The 20780-nt window shown below is 43.3% G+C and overlaps 2 long non-coding RNA genes across 2 annotated transcripts; one reads left to right on the top strand and one right to left on the bottom strand.

The window, feature by feature from the left end:
• Nucleotides 1-1337: 1337 nt before the first annotated feature.
• LOC310845186 lies at nucleotides 1338-7231 on the top strand. The gene is made up of 3 exons (XR_014564556.1): nucleotides 1338-1419; nucleotides 2837-2930; nucleotides 7107-7231. It is a non-coding gene; the product is annotated as an uncharacterized lncRNA (long non-coding RNA).
• Nucleotides 7232-12987: 5756 nt separating this feature from the next.
• Nucleotides 12988-13976, bottom strand: LOC310845157. Its single transcript, XR_014564525.1, has 2 exons — nucleotides 13916-13976; nucleotides 12988-13179 (listed from the first exon to the last, which is right to left on the bottom strand). It is a non-coding gene; the product is annotated as an uncharacterized lncRNA (long non-coding RNA).
• Between the last annotated feature and the right edge of the window lie 6804 nt (nucleotides 13977-20780).

The raw sequence follows: 20780 nt of genomic DNA, 5'->3' as shown, positions 1-20780 counted from the left end.
TGGCAGTTGTGGTGGGGCTGAGTTATGGAGCTGAAGGTGTCACTGCAGCTTATCTGAAAGTCACCCCATTGAACATTAGTGGAACTTAAGTCTAAGTGTACTCAAGGTTATGTTGCTATCAGGAGAAATCCAGGTTTGCCATGGAGCAGACAGCCATGCTAAAACCTTCTGTTCATTGACATTCACACTTTGCATCTTTAAGTATACATTTCAGGTTAGGTGTGCACCTAGAAATGTGTAAGGAGGCCTTTGGACCACAGATAAAAGGGGTGTTGCTGCAGAGATGTTTTGTCTGATGACTACCTGGGAGAAGGAGAAAGATTTGCTGATTAAGCCTCCTAGGAACTCCCAGCCTTGGAATAATCGAAGGCACCAGCCTGGGGTCAGCTGTGAGATGCTAATTCTATGGGCATGCACACATAGCCAGTTCCAGTGTAGACAATTTGAGCACACATTCTCATGGGAAATAGTAGCATGAGCAAAATAAGGAGCAATCCCTTCCCATAGTTAAATATATTCAGACATACTGTACTTTGTAAGGATCGCTAATTAAGGAGTTGTATGGTTCACTCTCTCATCAGTCCAGAATGAGATTAAGAGAGTTTGATACTGGTGTCAGAATCCTTGGATTCCTTCCTTGCCTTGCAAGACTAAGATAATGGAATTCCAGTGATGGTATGAAGCGTACTTTATAAGAGAATCTCCCTAGAGCAATATGGGATCTGAATGTGCAAAACAACCACATGAAAACTAGGAGAGGAGAGAAGCACATTTACCTAATTACATCACAGCAAAGCGTTCTTCATAATTATTAATTGGAGCCTTAAGTCTGAACCCAGAAAAATTTCACATGGGTGCTTCATAATTCTTCCTGCTCTTGGATTGCCCCAGTGCCTGAAGCCAAATATTTTATGTTGCCATTTGAATTAGATGGGTGGGATTGCGCTTTTCCCTTTCCTGACCCCACATTTGCAAGGACATGCGCTGGTAAGTAATACCAGGAGCTGCAGAAATTGAGGCAGTGGGAACAAATGCACAGTGCTGAACACGCCAGCAAAAGTATTCCGACACTTACAGTGGAAACTTAACCATGTCCACTCGGAAGGGAAACCCCTTTGAGTTAAATGGGATCTACTCCGGCAGGGAAGTGTATATAATAGGATTGTAACCTGAATCAATGTAAGATCTTTTTAAAAAATGCAAATAGTGAGAATGCAAACAGAAGTATGGATTGTTCTGCAACAAACCCTGACATTCCACACAGGCAATGGAAATAATATACAGCCTATTTTGAAACACATGGGGTTACATTAGAAAGGATTAGGCTTACTAGTTATTTATCTCAAAACTAGTTTTATTCAATGCTAATGCTGGGTTACACGTTGTACTGGACACAGAGGCGGCATGCAATACAGTCCTGTAAGTGTCTACTCAGAAGTTTCACTGTGCTTAATGGAACCTTGTTGTTTAGTCATTTAGTCGTGGTCGGACAGTGTTCTCGAAGCTATGAACATGAGTTTGACCAAGCTGCGGGAGGCAGTGAAAGACAGGAGTGCCTGGCGTGCTCTGGTCCATGGGGTCACGAAGAGTCGGACAGGACTAAACGACTAAATAATGGAACCTACTCCTGGGTAAAAGTGCATAGCGTTGCTTCACTAGATCATTAGAACAGCCTTCTTGGATAAGGTCATAGGCTCATCGAATACAGTGGGTTGGGGACCACTGAAACCATCCTTGAGCCAAACTGGAATTGATGGAAGCTGGAGTCCAATTTACCTAATCTAGTCTCCAGCAATGGCTGGTCAAATGTCCCTGAATCACTCACACAACTATCTGCAGCTGATCTTCCACAGTCTCTGATACCCTAGATATACAGCATCTTAAAAAGCAGAGACATCACCTTGCCAACAAAGGTCCGTATAGTTAAAGCTATGGTTTTCGCAGTAGTGATGTATGGAAGTGAGAGCTGGACCATAAAGAAGGCTGATCACAGAAGAATTGATGCTTTTGAATTATGGTGCTGGAGGAGACTCTTGAGAGTCCCATGGACTGCAAGAAGATCAAACCGATCCATTCTTAAGGAAATCAGCCCTGAGTGCTCACTGGAAGGACAGATCCTGAAGCTGAGGCTCCAATACTTTGGCCACCTCATGAGAAGAGAAGACTTCCTGGAAAAGACCCTGATGTTGGGAAAGATGGAGGGCACAAGGAGAAGGGGACGACAGAGGGCGAGATGGTTGGACAGTGTTCTCGAAGCTACCAGCATGAGTTTGACCAAATTGCGGGAGGCAGTGGAAGACAGGAGTGCTGTGGTCCATGGGGTCATGAAGAGTTGGACACGACTAAACGACTAAACAACAACAACAACTTTGGTCCATTAATTTCAATGGCTCCACTGTGCATAGGACTTACCGTATTTTTTGCACCATAACACTCACTTTTTTCCTCCTAAAAAGTAAGGGGAAATGTCTGTGCGTGTTATGGAGGGAATGCCTATGGGTGGCATGCCTACGGATTTTCCTCCTCTAAAAACTACGTGCGTGTTATGGTCGCGTGCGTGTTATAGAGCGAAAAATACGGTAACTGGATGCAAGCTCTGCATAGGATTGTGCTATAGCTAAATAGTAATGCAACCTTACCCATGTCTACTCAGAAGTAAGGCCCATTTGAGTTCAATGGGCCTTACTCTCAAGTAAGTGTGTGTAAATTTAACTGTAGCCTAAATATACTATCTAGCAGTCACAGCAAAATCAATTGGGGAATGAACTGTATCTGTTAATTGTTAATTATGAAGAAGGCACACAGTCTAAATTAACATTACTTATATATCATGCAGGTAGATAAACCTAAATAGGCCTGATCCTGAGCTACTCTGTTTAGGTAAAGAACGGGGCTAACTTACAAAGAAACCAACACTTCTGAGGACAGAGGTAATTACACCAAATTACTGCACTCATGCAGACAAACCCAATTCCCAGTGGCTATATATAGTTGTGTAGATGCGAAATGTGAGTGTTTGTATTTTCATTAGGCAGCCATGTAATTTAAGATGATATGTCATGACACAAGCCAAAGGATTACAAAGTGATTTCTGAGGCTATGCCACACATAGAGGCAGCAGCCGTGACCACCGTGAAGGCATGATCTCATTCCTAAATACACGTTTCTCTGCCCTCAGCAATAGAGCACGAGCTTTAATTAATTCTTTTCCACTGGCAAATTGCACTCAGAATGTGTGCATTAGTTTATAATTCAGACTTCCACGCAGTAACTCAGTGTGTACCCTTCCTTTCCATAATGGATCACACAAGGTGGTTTTCTCCCTGAGCTTTTTGTACTTTTTAAGAAAAACAAATCCTGGCTCCAGCATTTTCCCTGATCTTAGACAAAAATCAAAGAGAACCACCTTTTACACCTAGGTTCTATTTTTAAAATGCCAGCTGTGTTTAGATGTAACACAAAACCTTGGTGAGGCTTCACACCAAATGAAGTCAGCATAATAAAATAAAATAAACCCAAACCCCATTTTAGAGTTATCAGAATAACCTTCCGTGAGCCTTGGGCTGGTGTGTTTCCCTCTGCAAGAAGGGGCAGAAGATTAACTGCAGTTTAGTCTGTTGTTCAGACCATAAACAGTGGTTAATCTTAACTACGGTTACTTGAAACAAGCAAGCTTCGTAAGCTGTACTATGAATTTGGCCTGTTTGAACAGGTTAAACATAGTTCATCTGGGTATAGGCGACGTGGCAAGCTGCGGTTAATCCAAAACTGAAGTGAAAGTCTCTGAACTCTCCTTGCAGATGTGCTGGAGGAGGAAAAGTGCAATAACTCATTCTTATTATGTTAAACTGTGGCTTCGCATTATGTCCAAACCAAGGCTGTTTAATGGGATTCCACGCAATTTAAAATGTGTGCTCCCCCCCCCTTCATTATCCCCTTCATTATCCACACAAACATCCATATCCAAGTGGCAGCTCGCATTCCCCCCTTTTAATGTGGGTTTTCCTGATCCATGGATAATGCAACAAGGAAGAAAATCACATAAAAGCACATGTTGTCCAATTGTGGATGTACTAAAATGCATTATGTGGGGTTCTTTGTATGTGTGTGGTGATATTTTGCTGGGTGCCATTTTTCATCACAAACCCTACTTCCATTGGCATGGCCTTCTTAGTAGGCTTTGTGTGTGTGTGTGTGTGTGTGTGTGTGAGAGAGAGAGAGAGAGAGAGAGAGAGAGAGAGAGAGAGAGAGAGACTGTGAACATGCTCAAAATGGACCTCAGGTTTCTGGAACTCAGGTTTCTGGAACTCAGGGATGCGGGTGGCACTGTTGGTTAACTCACAGAGCCTAGGACTTGCCGATCAGAAGGTCGGTGGTTCGAATCCCCGCGACGGAGTGAGCTCCTGTTGCTTGGTCCCAGCTCCTGCCAACCTGGCAGTTTGAAAGCACGTCAAAGTGCAAGTAGATAAATAGGTACCGCTCTGGCGGGAAGGTAAACGGCATTTCCGTGGTTCACCAGAAGCAGCTTAGTCATGCTGGCCACATGACCCGGAAGCTGTATGCCGGCTCCCTCGGCCAATAAAGCGAGATGAGCGCCGCAACCCCACAGTCGGCCACGAGTGGACCTAATAGTCAGGGATTCCTTTACCTTTACTAACTGAGGAGAGGAGAAAACACCACATTGTGTGAATGCATACCATTAAGCAGTGTCCTCTATTCCGGATGGGGAACACTGAGGCAGAGTTCATTTGAAAGCATTGATGAGTGGACAAAAGTACACACAGAAAACATGGAACTGTGCAGCCCACAATCACTGCTGTGCACACAGCCAAGGCCACTGAGTTACGCTAAAAAGCAAGTTTTACATTGGTCTGGTTCAGACGTACATCAAACATATTTCATCTTATTAAGCTGAGATATAGATGAGCAGTGTGTCTGTGCCTCCTCTTCCGTCCTACATTCTCAGCATTGTACGTATGATTAACATAGGGGGGTCTTCAATTAACCATAGTTTCCTGGATCGGATATCATGGGAAACTATGGTTACTGGGATTGAAATAAGTCAGGATCCACAACACATTTTGAAATTCTTTTTAAGATCCTGGCTTGTTCCAAAACAGGTAACTATAGTTTTCTAGTTTGGTTGTAATAAGAAAGTGGTTACCTGCAGTACACCAAGAAAGAAGAGAAGCAGCAATGTGCAAGCCCCATTTGTATTTTGGCTTATTAAGCCAAGCTACACGTGTTGAAAGCAAGGGATAAGGAACCTATAGCTCTACAGAGATTGCTGGACTCCACTTCCCACAATTCCTAACCATTCACCAGGTTGGCTGGGGTTGAGCTATCTTCACACATCTCAAGGGCTGTCACATGGAGGACGGAGAAAGCTTGTTTTATCCTGCCCTGGAGGGTAGGGCCTGAACCAGGGGCCAGCAAAATTCTTCAGCAGGGGGCCGGTCCACTGTCCCTCAGACCTTGTGGGGGGGCCAGACTATATTTTGGGAAAAAATGTGAACGAATTCCTATGCCCCACAAATAACCCAGAGATGCATTTTAAATAAAAGGGCACATTCTGCTCATGTAAAAACACGCTGATTCCTGGACCGTCTGTGGGCCGGATTTAGACGGCGATTGGGCAGGATCCTGCCCCGGGCCTTAGTTTGCCTACCCATGGCCTGAACCAATGGCTTCAAATTGCAAAAAAGGAGATTCCGGCTAAACATCAGGAAGAACTTTCTCATAGTAAGAGCTGTTCAACAGTAAAACAGTCTCCCTTGGGAGGCTGTGGACTCTCCTTCACTGGAGGTTTTTAAGCAGAAGTTGGAAGACCATCTGTCATGGAAGCTTTAGCTGAGATTCCTGAATTGTGGAGGTTTGGACTAGATGACACTTGGGGTCCCTTCCAACTATACAATTTGATGATGAAAGGTAGAGTCCAACAATATCTGGAGGGCCATAACTTCCCTATCTGTGGTACAAAACACAAGGACTGTGTACTAAATACAAATTGATTTGTTCATTGCTTTTTATGATACTGGTACTTGATATTTCCTCTAAAACATTTCTCTCCTGCTCTTTCCCTTCGGAAAAGAGTTCCAGATAAAGAAGTGTTGGTCTTTTAAAGTTCATGGCTCTGCTAATAGATTGTCGGGAAAGCGGGGGTTGGAGTTGTACTTTATTTTCTTATTATTGTACATGATATCTTTATATTGGTTTGAGAGTAAAATATTGTACATTTATTTCAGAAATTGCCCTTGAGGACAAGAGACAGCTCAAAACACACAAGTCTTTAGATTCTGATAATAAAAATTCCAGAGCACTTGCAGCCTTGTTTGTATTTTGGGTTGGTGGATTCCTGCTGCTGCAGTAATAGATCGATCTTCCTTCCTTCCTTCCTTCCTTCCTTCCTTCCTTCCTTCCTTCCTCCTTCCTTCCTTCCTTCCTTCCTTCCTTCCTTTTTTCTTGAATTAACACCCAACATTTATTGACCTAGAAAATGTGTCATTGGAGATGAATTTACCGTGTTTCTTCATTTATTATATTGGAAGCCCACCTTTTAAAAATACATTATTTTTTCATTGAAAATAAAAATGCCAGCATCAAACCATAGACATTCTGTGATTTTAAATATTATTTAAAATAATTTTAAATATATTGTCGATGATATGTTTAGGTGCAAATCTTGAAACAATTCAGATAAATTTAATATAAATGCAATACATCTCACCATAGTGGGGGGGACTGTGTGATCAAGTGACCTTTGTGCCTGCTCATTCTGTTGCCTAGCTGCTGTGTGTAGATGGTCAGCTTCAAGGCCCCTTGTGGCTCTTCATCCTTAAGCCTGACTTGGACCAGGCAGCCCATCAAGCAGAAGCTTCCTTCAGCTTGAGGGCCATCATCTGTAAAGTAGGATAGTAACTTCTCTATTGTGAAGCTGCAGGGTGGTGGTCCACAGACAGGGCAAAACACTGCCTCCTTCCCTACAGACCCTCTCAGATGCAGAGGTGGCCCTCTTGATGACGCCATCACCCTCCAAGGCTCAGTGGCGGCCCAGGAGAGGGCCTACTCTGTGATGGCCCCTAACCTGAGGAACTCTCTCCCCACAGAGGTGCACCTGATGGCTGGCACCTTCACTCTACAGCTTTCTGCAAGTGCTGAAGGCACACTTCTTTACATCTTGGCTTTGACACTTGAGATGAAGAGAAGAAGAGTTTGGATTTGATATCCCGCTTTATCAGTGGCGTAGCGTGGGTTGTCAGCACCCGGGGCAAGGCAAGTAATTTGCGCCCCCTAGCCCGTGGATTTGCGCCCCCTAACCCTAACCCCCAGATGTTGCGCCCGGTGCAGCCGGCCCCCCTGCACCCCCCACGCTACGCCACTGCGCTTTATTACTACCCAAAGGAGTCTCAAAGCGGCTAACATTCTCCTTTCTCTTCCTCCCCCACAACAAACACTCTGTGAGGTGAGTGGGGCTGAGAGACTTCAAAGAAGTGTGACTAGCCCAAGGTCACCCAGCAGCTGCATGTGGAGGAGTTGAGACGTTTTGACTAAGAACCAGTACAGGGAAGTGGACAGAGGGTTTGGTACAAACCTCTGTTTACCCATGAGGCTCATGTTGGAGCAGTTGCTTTCTCTCATCCTAACTTATCTCACGGGGTTGTGAGAATCTTGGTGGTGGGGGATAAATCCTACATGTGTGATAAATGACAGATGGGCAACACTGAGTTTGTGGGATCTGCTCAGTGTTTTTACAAGAAGTTTGGTAATTAGCTGTACTGGAAAGATTGTCTCACAAACTTCAAGTAATGAGAGGTCAAAGAGAGACGGACAAGTTTTTGGCAGACTGGTTTTTGTTTATTGATTTTATAAATAGCCAGGAATCTGGTAGAACAGTTCCAACTGCATATGAAATGGTTTGGGTTTTAAAAAAAGGAAAATAGGATCATTTTAAGAAGGGTTAGAGGAATTAAGAAAAATGAAATGTGGATCTAATTAATGGAGTCATTTGTTTTGATTATAGGTTATAAAAAAATGAATGCTGTAAGGGGAAAATTAGTGTTATATATTATAGCAGATTGAATATTACATTACACAGAAGATTCTTAATCCTGCTTGTAGACTATATAGTGTTTTAAAGAAATGTAATTTGAAGACTAAAAAAAACCTCTCCTAGTGGGGGAAGAGGGCTTCATTTATATTTATACTTTAATCAATATTACTTTCGTAATACAGTTTGCTAGGAAAAATATTTTTTTAAAAATTGAATGTAGAAAAATTACAAGACTTCTGAGACCTCAGGACCTGGAGTCAGGTGCAAAAACGTGGCTGGTAGTGAGTGGGTATACTGTACAATTAGATTTAAGAAAAAGCATGCCTCTGAGCACATGCTCAACCCAGGAATTCATTTTCGGTACCAGAACTTAATTAAAGAGTCCGGTCACACTAGAATCTACTTCCCACCACCAGCCAGGTTTTCTTTATATCAGCAGCCATATCAGCAGCTTCATATCAGCAGAAGAGGGGAAAAACCCCTTTTTGTTGTGATGCAACCGGGAACCAGAAACCTTGCTGATCTACTTCAAACCACTCAGAAATCTACCAGTAGATCCTGATCTATCTTCTGCCGAATCCTGTGATGATGATGATGATGATGATGATGATAACGATAATAATAATAATTCCATTTATGAATTGGTTCTTACGAAGCATCTCAAAGTGATTTCATCGTACAATAAAAACATGCATAAAACAATTGTATATACATAAAAACAGATAAAACAATCACAAGTATGTAAAAAATCCATTTCAAAACTAATACAGATACAGTGGTAAAGGTAAAGGTAAAGGTACCCCTGCCCGTACGGGCCAGTCTTGACAGACTCTAGGGTTCTGCGCTCATCTCACTCTAAAGGCAGACACTTCCGGGTCACGTGGCCAGCGTGACAAGCTGCATCTGGCGAGCCAGCGCAGCACACGGAAACGCCGTTTCCCTTTCGCTGGTAAGCGGCCCCCTATTTATCTACTTGCACCTGGGGGTGCTTTCGAACTGCTAGGTTGGCAGGTGCTGGGATCGAACGACGGGAGCTCACTCCGCCGCGGGGATTCGAACCACCGACCATGCGATCGGCAAGTCCTAGGCGCTGAGGTTTTACCCACAGCGCCACCCGCGTCCCCCTAGATACAGTGGTACCTCGGGTTAAGTACTTAATTCGTTCCGGAGGTCCGTCCTTAACCTGAAACTGTTCTTAACCTGAAGCACCACTTTAGATAATGGGGCCTCCTGCTGCCGCCGCACCGCCTGAAACGTATGTAACCTGAAGCGTATGTAACCCGAGGTACCACTGTACTGACTAAGAGAAAATAATCTCCTCTTAGAATGCTGTTGAAAGAGAGAAGTCTTCAGCAGATGCTGAACAACAGCAATTGTCTAACCTATAACAGGAGGGCCTAGTTCTAAAGGGTAGGTTCTGCCACTATAAAGGCCTGATTCTGACATTGTGTGGAAAGGACTTCCTGATGAGATGGAATCTGCAGGATGCCCTCTCTAGCAGAGCACAGTGATTGGTTGGGAATATAAAGGACGAGATGTTCTTTTAAGTATCTGAGTTCCGAAGCTTCACAGGGCATTGTAATTCTTTCAGCCAAGGTCATATTCTTTCCAACGAGTAGCACAGCTGCCACTTTTTTGCACCAGTGACATTTTCTGGGTCAACTTCAGCCCCACATATATTCCCGATGAAAGCCATCCATCAAGATGACCAAAGCCGATTCAGTCCCAGGCTCAAACCAGTGAGTCTAGGGTGAGCCAAATCACCACTTCTTTCAAGCTGCAGGGTATTGGGGCGGGCGGGGGGAGCCTCCAGCCGAGGGGCCAACTAAAGCCCATTGGGCCTCTTAATCTGCCCCGTGGAAATGTGCCCTGAATACCTCATGCCTTTACACATTCTCTGAATGGGGCTGAATGGTCGTAAGCACCACTTGTGTGTGGTAAACACAGCTATACTGTCTCTCAACACTATTTTAATTAACCTGGCTCGTAGGATTTTTATTTTTTTTAATCGTCTATGAGCCGTTCAAGTTTGGGGGATATTGTGGGACCAGCGCCTTTGAAAGGACTTTGTTTTCTACCTTCTGGTTTCTTAACAGCTCAGAGAAAAATAACTCTGGAAGGTGAAGAGGCCCTTCTCTCATTAAGGCTGTGTTTATAAGCATACTTACCAAGGAGGACATTCCAATGAAATCAAGGCTGCGTCCAGCTGCATCACCCTCTGTAGTCAGCTGCCTGAAACTGAAGTGTGTTTGCATTTTCATTTTCTCAAACACAGATAGCTGAACTTTGAGACGACTAAAAGGAAAGGCTCTGAATGACTCAGGCTGTTGTGTGGTATAGATCTCGCTTGCAAGTCACCCGAGCCAGGTCCTCTTTCAGATAAAAGGCGCAGCAAAGCCCGTTTGTACAGGAAGGCCACCGCCCCTTCTGAAACCTCACTGGGAAAGGGGGCTAAACACAGTTGTTAAGTTATTTCGAGAGATTAGTTATCGGAACCGGAGGAAAACTAGCCACAATGGCTGCCTGTTTTGCAAGAGAAAAAGGATGGGGCGGGAGCAGTGGTAGCAAGAGTCATTCCCTTGCCTTTAGGGTTGGTATTGGAAGGTAGCATCTGTGGGTCAAAAGGCCCTGGGAGGGCCTACAAGGAACAGGAGAAGCTGTTCACACCTGCCCTGTCCCTCTGGGCAGTGGTGAGGATTGGAGATCTGCATCACTGCCCAGAGGGGGAGAACAGGCTGCTTGCTGCTCTTGAAGCTTGACAGCTGCCAGGGACAAGGAGCAGCTGTCACCTGCTCTCTCATTCCAGGAAACAGACTGGAGAAGGAGCTCAAAGTAGATGCCTCTAGCAGGGTCAAGGAAGGAGTCCTCCGCACGTTGTATTGCCAAGACCTCCCCCTGTACTCACAGAGCCTGGGGTGGCTCTGCTTGCCTTCCTAGCTCAAGAAACATAGGTGGTAGCAACAGGGATGTTGCCTTTGTTCAATCCAGTGTTGCCGTTGTACAATTCAGCAGGGAGAAGGATGGGGACAAAACCAGAATTAGAGAGCTCCCCATTAAAATTGGCTCTGGTTCTATTTACCGCTGGCCTCCTTGCACCCTGTCCCAATGGAAACCGGACTCCACTGCCCAAAGGTATTGTAAATTCCTTTACTGGGAATGAAACTTGGCCTGAACAGGTGAAAACTAGAAACCCTAATCACTAGAGATAAAGATTCAAAAGCCCAACCCAAAATATGCCCTAGTTTGTAGAGCACAGAGGTAACCAGGAAGAGAAGTGGAAATCTTATGCACTCACACTAACTTGGGTGTAAGTCTCACTTAACTCTCTGGTATTTCCTTCTAAGTCAATGTAGCATAGGTTGGGTTGCACACCTGATAATGCCAGTTGTCCCTCCTCTAGAGTCAAAACGATGAATTTATGAGTCAGAGAGTGACAGCACCTGGTGGAAAAAAAAGTGTTTTGCTTTTCCTGACTTGTCTTTTACAGACTGGATGCATATCGGTTATGTAACTCGCTTGTATTTCTGCTGCAGGACAACAGAAAAGATTAGAAAAAGTTTGTGATTCCTGCGTCCCTAACATTCTATTGCTAAATCTGATGCAGGAAAATGAAGCAGTAGTTATTGAGATTATCCAAATGGACTGTACCAGTTCAGAATATATACAGTAGATTATGCCCTTTGAGGAATGATCAAAAGAGCTAGGAATAGCTAAGCTGGGGAAGAGTAAGGCAAGATGTGATAGCAGTCTTCCAATATTTGAAGGGCTGGCATGTAGAACATGAAGAGGTTGCCTGAAGCTCTTCTAAAGCCATCCAAATTGGTGCCCATCTCATGGGAGCAAATTCCATGGTTTTCACTAAGCACTGTGTGGCGGAGTCCTTTTTTTGTCTGTCCTGAATCTATCAGCCTTCATCTTCAATGGATGACCCTGGGTTCTAGAAGTAGGAAAGAAGGACAAAAATGTATCCTTGTCCATTTTATCCACACCATGTATAATATTATGCAGCTTTCCTCTTATCAAGTGCAGCCACAACATAGGTTTGTACGTCACCATGATGGCATTGGCAGTTTTGTTTTCTATTCCTCCCTAGTGATCCCTAGCAACTGCTCCATACTGGGTCAACATCTTCACCAAGCTGCCCACTGCGACCCCAAGGTCTTTTTCCTGGTAAGTCACTGCCAGTTGAGACGCCAGGAGCATATAAGTGAAAATTTGACTTTCTGTCTCAATGTGCATCACTTTTCACTTGCTTGCATTGAATCTCACTTGCTTCCATTTTGCTGCCCATTCAGCCACTTTGGAAATATCCTTTTGGAGCTCTTCACAATCCCTTTTTGTTTTCACCACCCTGAAATAATTTAGTATCATCAGAAAACTTGGCTTCCTCACCCCTAACTCTAGATCTTTTATGGGCAAGTTATGGTCCCAATACCGATCCTTGCTCTCTGTGTTTCTGAGGACAGGACTAGAACCAATGTATGGACATTGCAGGGAAGCAGAGACACTGGAAGAAACCTGATGGGGAGAGCTTTTTGACCGTGGAACCGACTGCATGGGCTCTGCTTTCCCAAAGGTATTGAAATAGAGGTTGGATGGCCACTTGCCAAAGATGCTGTAGTTGCATCCTGCATTGGTCAGGAGGCTGGAGTTAATGACCTCTAGGTTCGCTTCCCATTCTTGTGATTCTGCAGTGTTTATGAATGCTCCTCTACTCCATACAAGTAGAAGACGTACACAACAGGGAGCGAGTTGGGCTAGAACCTCTCTCTGTGGTTTACTTCTTCCTTTTACTTCCCTGTCCTGCACCCATAACTGGTACCGTGGATTCTACCATTTCATAATTCTACCACCTTGTTCTACTGGGGACTAGAAGATTCCAACTATTTGCTATGCCATGGGGACACTTCATGAAGGTAGACACAGGCATATTTGTTATTCTTTATTCTTGTAGGCTACTCCATCCCAAACATTAGGGGTAACAATGGCTCAGTCCAGATATGAAACTGCATCACCTCTTAACCCTGGGAGAGATCCAAAGCATTCCATTTACTTGTCATAAGCAAAGGAAGAATAAAACAATACTGGCATTTGACAGAGTAGTCAGGGTCCTCTCACTCCTAGATGTCCTGTAAACAACAGAATTAATGGCTCAACATAATATTTGGCTTATTTATTTTAGGGGGAAAGTTTACACCCCACCCTTCCAATGCTCTTACACCGCTCAAGGCGACTTGCAACAATACCCCCCCCCCCCGACTGTAGTGGGTTGGACTAGATGACCCTCAACTGCACAAAAAAAGAAATTGACTTTCTAAAACTTTACAACAAAGAAAAATAAACTACCCCAGCTTGCCTGGGCATGGCGCTACTGCTGCTTTTGAAAAATTCCAGTTTCAAGTGTATCTAGCATTGTTCATTGTGTATATCTCGAAATTTCCTCCAAGGAGCTCAAGGTGGTGTAAATGGTTCTCACCCTCTCAATTTTATTCCCACAACAACCCTGCGAGATAGGCTAGGCTGAGAGACTGAGTGGCTGGCCCAAGGTCACCCAGAGAGTTGGGATTTGGACTCTGGTCTCCTAGGTCCTAGTCTGACACTCTAACCACAACTACTTGCTTAGTCATTGTTTGCCACCTCTACAGCTTCCAGGCTTCTTGGTGGTGGTGTTGGAGTCATGATACTGAAACTGCTGTGTTTAGCCTTTTCCTGTTAAGCAGCCAGGACATGAAGTATGGCCTCTTGGGCTGTTCTTATCGATAGTGCAAACTTTAGCAGTGAAACTTTCTCGCCTAAGCCAAAAGTCAAGAATATTGCTACCCTATTTTTATCTTTTTATGGGCTTCCCTAAGGATAACTCCTCACCCTCACACTGGCCTCAAAGGAGTTCCTGCAGTTCCTTTGTTCTCTTCCAACCCCATGGAATCCCCCCCCCCCCCCGATTAGCCCTCCGGGCCCTCCCCCCCCCCCCCATGTCACACTGTGCTCTGATCACTCTGCATCTCCCTGGAAACCCCCAGCTGAGACAAAGGACCTTTTGGCATGATAATTCAAAGCATGTCCCATCCCATTTTTAGTGTTTTAAGAGTTGCAAAGTCCCTTTTTCCAAGCATAAATAACAAAGCAATTATCAATCACACATGCACATGATGTGCGGAGCAGGACAGATGCCCTTCAGTTTGTAAATTAGGCAGATTAGAGTTAAATTGTGAAATGGACAGGTTTGTCCCAAATCTCCCCTCTTTCTCTTAAACGGGGACTTTATATCACCCAGGGGTTGCTCAGACCAGGGTTTAGTCTAACATGAAACAAGATGCATTTTTTGCATTGTCAAAAAAATTCTATGTGTTAGTGTGGTTGGGCATATGTTATTTAACAAGGAGGTAGGTCGTTTCTGAAAAAGAAACAGATGAGAAAAGAGAATTAGGAAATAAAGATGAATATTGGTTCCTTACAAATCTCCATAACCTTACATTAATAGTTTATTATGGGACTATGAGAATAGTGTATTAATTGACCAGTCAAAGGCATTCACTGAATCACACTGAACTCTACTTAAACAGTATGTAGCTATACAATCGTTTACATACAGAAGACCACGCAGTTGTGCCGCGGTGATTCCTCACACATTATGCCGAGCATGTTAACTTTTCTTTTGTTTCAGGATGGGGGCCCTCAGCTTCAGTCATGCTTTGGGAAGGAAGTCTCGGCACCCAACTGTAGGTTAAGAATGGGAGATAATCTCTTCCCCCAAATAATGGGAGGGGGGCATCCCCTTACTTCTCCATTCATTTAAGTTCTTCCTTTAAGTTACAAAAAGTTCAGGGGTGGCCAAGGGGCTGGCTGTTTATGCAGAAGAGGAAAAAACTTAGAATAAACTCTGGTTCAGACCCTGCTTTAATGTGTGTCTATGATTTGCATGTTAGCTTCCACACATTTTGTTTCGATAGTCATTGCTGTTACTGTTCACAGTGGTGGGCAAACTGGACAGAATGTGGCCTGTTTTTATCAACCTCTTCTCCTTCCTCTGATACCCTTTTCTGTTCTTGGCATGCACACAGGGATTGCTGTATCTGTGAATGCACACCTATATTATTATTCAAAACACACCTTTATTATTATTCAACATCCACAATTCTTCCCTTGGGGGTTCCTCAGCTGGTTTCTCCCACCATTCATCTGCGTCCAGCCAGTCCATTACACTTAGCTGGTCCATCTGCACTATGCTGACCTTAATGTTGTCTTGCCCTCTTGGTAAAACCCACCTGCCAGGAAGCTAACGTACCAGCTCCACTCAACCACAAGAACCATTTCTGTCTGATAATGAGACACCGATGGTGTCTGTGGATGTATAACAGGTTATTTTTACTTATTAAATTGTCCGCAAAGCGAGTAAATCTGGATTAAATGAAGAAAAAAGTATGGGCAATTTGATGATGACGACAATGTAATGTGGATGACGTGAAAAGCATCTGAGCATGAACAGTACGTGTTCCACAACAAGTTCCCATCTGAAATCCCACATGTAGTATCATCCAAAATATCCAAAGTTCCTGCTACATTTGTAGAGACACATGTTGCACAGCAGTGACTCTTTATCATCTGGTAAAAGGTACAAAACAGGGTGGTTTTGAATTAAGGCAAGCAAAGTGCATTATCGTCACATGGGAACCCAAATCTAGGAGGGAAAACACCGCAAGGAAGATCATTTACAACAAATGAGGAACTAAAACTTATTGGTTGAGCGGCTCAAGAAAGACTTGCAAACTGGACTTGATATAAAGCTTTCACAAAGCAAAAATAAATCACTATAGAGCTGCGAAGGAACATATGAAGCAAAAGCAGGAACTGGAAATTATTCCTCCTGTAGTTCTACAAAGTCCAACCTTGTTTTTTCTACCCTACTTCTTTGTTGGCTGGCATCCGTCTGTCTCAGGTGAGGTGTCAAACAGTTGGAAGGTTGCAGCGCCTGCCGCTGTGGCTGTAGAGACTGATGCGGGAGAGACATGTTTTGAATGCGTTAATGTTGTGTGGTGTATTGTTTATATATTGTATTGTATTGTTTTTTCTTTCTTTTGTTTTTTTCTTCCTTCTTCTCCTTTTCTTTTTCTTCTTGTTTGTAAGGTTTAAAAGTAATAAATATTATTTCTTTTTTTAAAAAAGAGACATGTTTTGCTGCAGCTTGGGCAGATGAAGACGTTCGGTTGTGCAATGCAATATTTATTTGTACAAATCAACATTTCAAGGAGGAAACAGGTTAATTCCTCATGCTGGCCAGGATTCCAGAACTCTCACGTTTCCTGTAACTGGGTATGTTCCATGCAACACGGGAAATGCTAAGCTTTTACAGGGTATTAGTGGCTATTTCCCTCGCTTTGCAAACTCCTAGATAATTATGGGAAGGTATGGCTGTGAAGCTGGCTGGATCCCCTCTCTAAAGCTATGTTTTTAAGCATACCAGTTAATCCAGACCTTACAGCTGCTGCTTCTGCTGGCAACCTCTATCCAATGCATGCTTGTTGTTGTTGTTTAGTCGTTTAGTCGTGTCCGACTCTTTGTGACCCCATGGACCAGAGAACGCCAGGCACCTCTGTCCTCCACTGCCTTCCGCAGCTTACTCTGAAGCAAATAATAGTGTTCAGTGAGGCCAACTCTCAGAAAAGTGTTTACAAAATCGAGGCCTTACAGCAGAATCCTATATGTGTCTACTCAGAAGGAAGTCCTGCTGTTTGCAGTGGGGCTTATTCCCAGGCTGAGTAGGCACATAGGTTTGCAACCGTAACATTCTTAAAAAACTAATTCTGTAATGAAGATTTAAAATGCGTGTGTGTGTGTGTGTGTGTGTGTGTGTGTGTGTGTGTGTATTTTACAACACTTTTATCTGTCCAGCTGTGACATGAATGTGCCAGTAACTAGGGAAGCTATATAAATTCTTAGGGTAAAGGAATGTTAACAATGCAGACATCAAACAATTAGGTCTATCAGTATTTGAAATTGGTGAGAGGAGGAGCTGTGTTTGCTCAGCTTCTTTGAAGGGAACATCAACTTCAATAGCGAAGTTGTTACATTTATATGCAAAAGTCATGTATAATTTGATCAGGGGAAAATGCATTTCTTCACCCTCCAACTGTCTTATCACTCACCATTATTTTCCCTTCTCAACTCCCTATTTCCCTGCTCCACTTCCCACCTCTCCTCCCACTCCAAAAACAATGAACTAAACACTGCAGCTTTGCATTCTGGGTAAGGGACTGGTTTGAGATAAGAGGACCAGTCTCTGCTCCTGATGGAAATGATCCTTCCCCTTCTCAAAACCAGCTCCTGGGTAAAGAGACAGGTGTTGAAAACACGCTGTCTGGCTTTCGATTCCAGCTTGAAGGTTTCCCACAGGTACCTGGTGAGCCACTTTGAAAACAAGATGCTGGACTAGACAGGACAATACCTGATCCAGCAAGTTCCTCTTATGTTCTTAAGACACTATTGCAAAGTTTATGAGCAGGTTCTGGAATTTCCCTACCTTTAGATGTGTTTCTTGAAATGCCTCTTGGGTCTGTCATGTCAATGCTCCGGATTGCCATCTTCCCAGTCATTGCTTACACAATGGCAACCAAGTGATGAGATTATTGACTACTGTACTGAGAGCCACATAAGGAAAAGTAAGCAAAATTGCTAGTATAATTGAAGTTGTACTTGTAGCTCTGGCCCCATCTGGTGACATAAATGTGAACTTGCTGTGTCTTGGAAAAAAATAACCTTTGTGAAAAAACCAGAAGCCTTCTTGTTAGGTATTTTAGGACAAAGAAAAATCGGACATTATTTATATACGCTACTACAGCAGCAAGAATTCTAATAGCACAAAATTGGAAGACTGGAGAAATACCATCTAAAGAACAATGGCAAGAAAAATTGATGAACTATGCAGAATTGGCAAAGCTAACGGATAAATTGCGTGAAAAGGACAATAGCAACTTTGGAAAAGAATGGGAACCTTATACAACACACTTGCAGAAACAACAAACCATGGACTCGTTGGCAGGATTTAAATAAACATTTACAACTTTATTTACAGAGCAGAAGAAATATAATTAGTGATAAAAGAACATTATGTATAAACAGCAGAATGTAACATTTGGTGTAAGAAACCAGAAATGGAAGTTGGGGGAAGTCAACAGGGAGGGGGAAACTAGAAAATGGATGTTAAATGATGATATTGAATATTTGTTATGAAAAAGAAAATCAATAAGAATTATTATAAAAAAGAAAAGTGGGACTAATCTAGAGATGCCTCCACTCGACAGGGTGACAGCATAATGACCCACTGATGGACCCCAGAAATATCACAGGTGTGGCAAGCATTCTTTCTATGTAAATAAACTTGTACTCAGAAACTATGACAGCGATAGTTAAATACCCTATACAGTAATGTATACCTCTTTCTTTTGGTTGTTGTTGCTCTGCTTAGTAACTACTCAGGTTTATTTATTTATATATACAAATTTGTATCTCCACTTTTTCTGGTGCCTGCATACCATTCAGGCTGGCTAACAATTAAAACCAACCTACACACACCCACACCGAGAGAGAGAGAGAGAGAGAGAGAGAGAGAGAGAGAGAGAGAGAGAGAAATCAAGTAGATTAAAACAAAAGCCTTGGTCAAAAACTTACCTGTCAACCACCTGCCTAAACTGCAAGATTCTTGCCCTGCAGTAAAACATCATAATGGATGGAGCCAATCAAACTTCTTGGGATGAAGAGTTCCAGAATTTAGGTGTGGCCAAAGAAATTTCCCTTTTCTTTTTGGGCCTGAGGTATGGGATTGAGGCATTTTTTTTTGGCTCTTGGATCCCTGCAGAACAGACTGGCCTCCAATACAGAGGTTGACAATCTTTACTTTCAGTAACAACGCCAAAGAGATTTGTGTTACCAACACTGCTTTTGTAATTAAGCTTTAACGTAACCCTCAAGAGTTCACACTTTTTGCATTTCATTTCATATATGGACTCTGATTCATGAACGCTTCCGCATATCCTATGATTGCAAGGTTCACTCAGAAGCCTTATAGGTGAGACACTTTGTCAAAAGCTTTTTGACAATCCACGAATACACTTACCAAACCTCAAGATGCATTGTCTAAAGTGTTTTGCAACCCATCTAGTTTTTATGATGTTTTCACTGCTGCTGTTTGTTTGCTTTATTGCTGGCTTGTCTTTGCTGGTTCGATGATATTGACTTATTAATTGCTTATGGCTTCCTTGAACTATGAGAAAAGGGCAGCAGACAAATATTTTAAACAAATAATCCATCACCCTCAGCGTCTTGGTCAGGTGCGCTATAATTTACTTTGATCACTAAATTACTTTTGAGGCCTGGTATTTATGTAGAGGTAATTCTGTAGAGAAGACTGCTGCTCCTTTTTCTTTTTTGGTTTTTGTCTGCACAGGGTTTCTATCCAGGGAAAACTGTAGCCACTCCAACTTACCTTTATTTGGCTTGGAGAAATTAGCATATGTCTTTACCTTGTGACCTTCTCCTACATGGCACACTACATTCCTTTGAAATCTTTGACTGGCAATCATTTATGTACAATCACTCATTGCCATGTTCCACCTGTCCCACTGATCACAAACCCATCTCCCTGTATTCCTAATGCTCAAATCACTGACTACCACAAACTACTAGACCCTTACCACATCTCTCTGGTGAGAGGGTATCAGTTGGTTAGCCAAGGAATGGGCCTCTTCTAATGGATCATTTCCCTCTTCATCAAAACAACACTCTCCTTCCCCCTACACCCTAATTTCTGTGACGGCAGAATAGCAGTTAACTTGGAAGTGGGAAAACACCACCACATCTAAGATACAGAGAAGTCTCCATAACACAAGAACTGAGTGAATGAAATGAAACAATGAAGTTCTACATCTATGGTCAAAGGCCGTGAATACCAGTTGCTCATGCCTAGCTTGTGGGCATCCCATAGGTGCCTGCTTGGCCCCTGTGAGAACAGGATGTTGGACCAGATGGGCCATTAGCCTGATTCAGCAGGTTCTTCATATGTTCTTAACATGGGAAGATTCAGAACAACAACAACAAAGCACCACTTGGCTACTCCCAAATTCACTCAATGAACAATGAATTTTGCTACTATGTTTTACCTCCATGGTTGGAGGCTGTATGCCTCTGAATACCAGCTGCTGGGAATCACAGGTGAGCAAAGTGCTGCTACACTCAAGTTCTTCCACTTCTGAGTGGCATCTTTGTTAGCCATTGTCAGAACAGGATGCTGGACTATATTGGCCTTGGCTGCAACTAGCAGGGCTTTTCTTATGTCCTCACGGCCTGGTTTACATACCTTTCTGCCTCTCTCAGCATCTGCAGGCTGGCTACCTTGGCTCCAATGGGACCAAACTGATTCCAATAGACAGGAGCTCCTTGTACAGTGGTACCTCAGGTTACATACGCTTCAGGTTACAGACTCCGCTAACCCAGAAGTAGTACCTTGGGTTAAGAACTTTGCTTCAGGACAAGAACAGAAATCGTGCTCCGGCGACACGGTGGCAGCAGCAGGAGGCCCCATTAGCTAAAGTGGTGCTTCAGGTTAAGAACAGACCTCTGGAACAAATTAAGTACTTAACATGAGGTACCACTGTATTCAGAACACACCTATGATTTCTACCCTGCGTGCAGTGTTATTCGTGTGATAGTACGGGTGAAACACCTATCTCATGACCTT

The sequence above is a fragment of the Podarcis gaigeae genome, assembly GCF_964106915.1.
Source record: "Podarcis gaigeae genome assembly, chromosome: 5".
Taxonomy (NCBI): domain Eukaryota; kingdom Metazoa; phylum Chordata; class Lepidosauria; order Squamata; family Lacertidae; genus Podarcis; species Podarcis gaigeae.
This window is presented reverse-complemented; position numbering and strand designations above follow the sequence as displayed.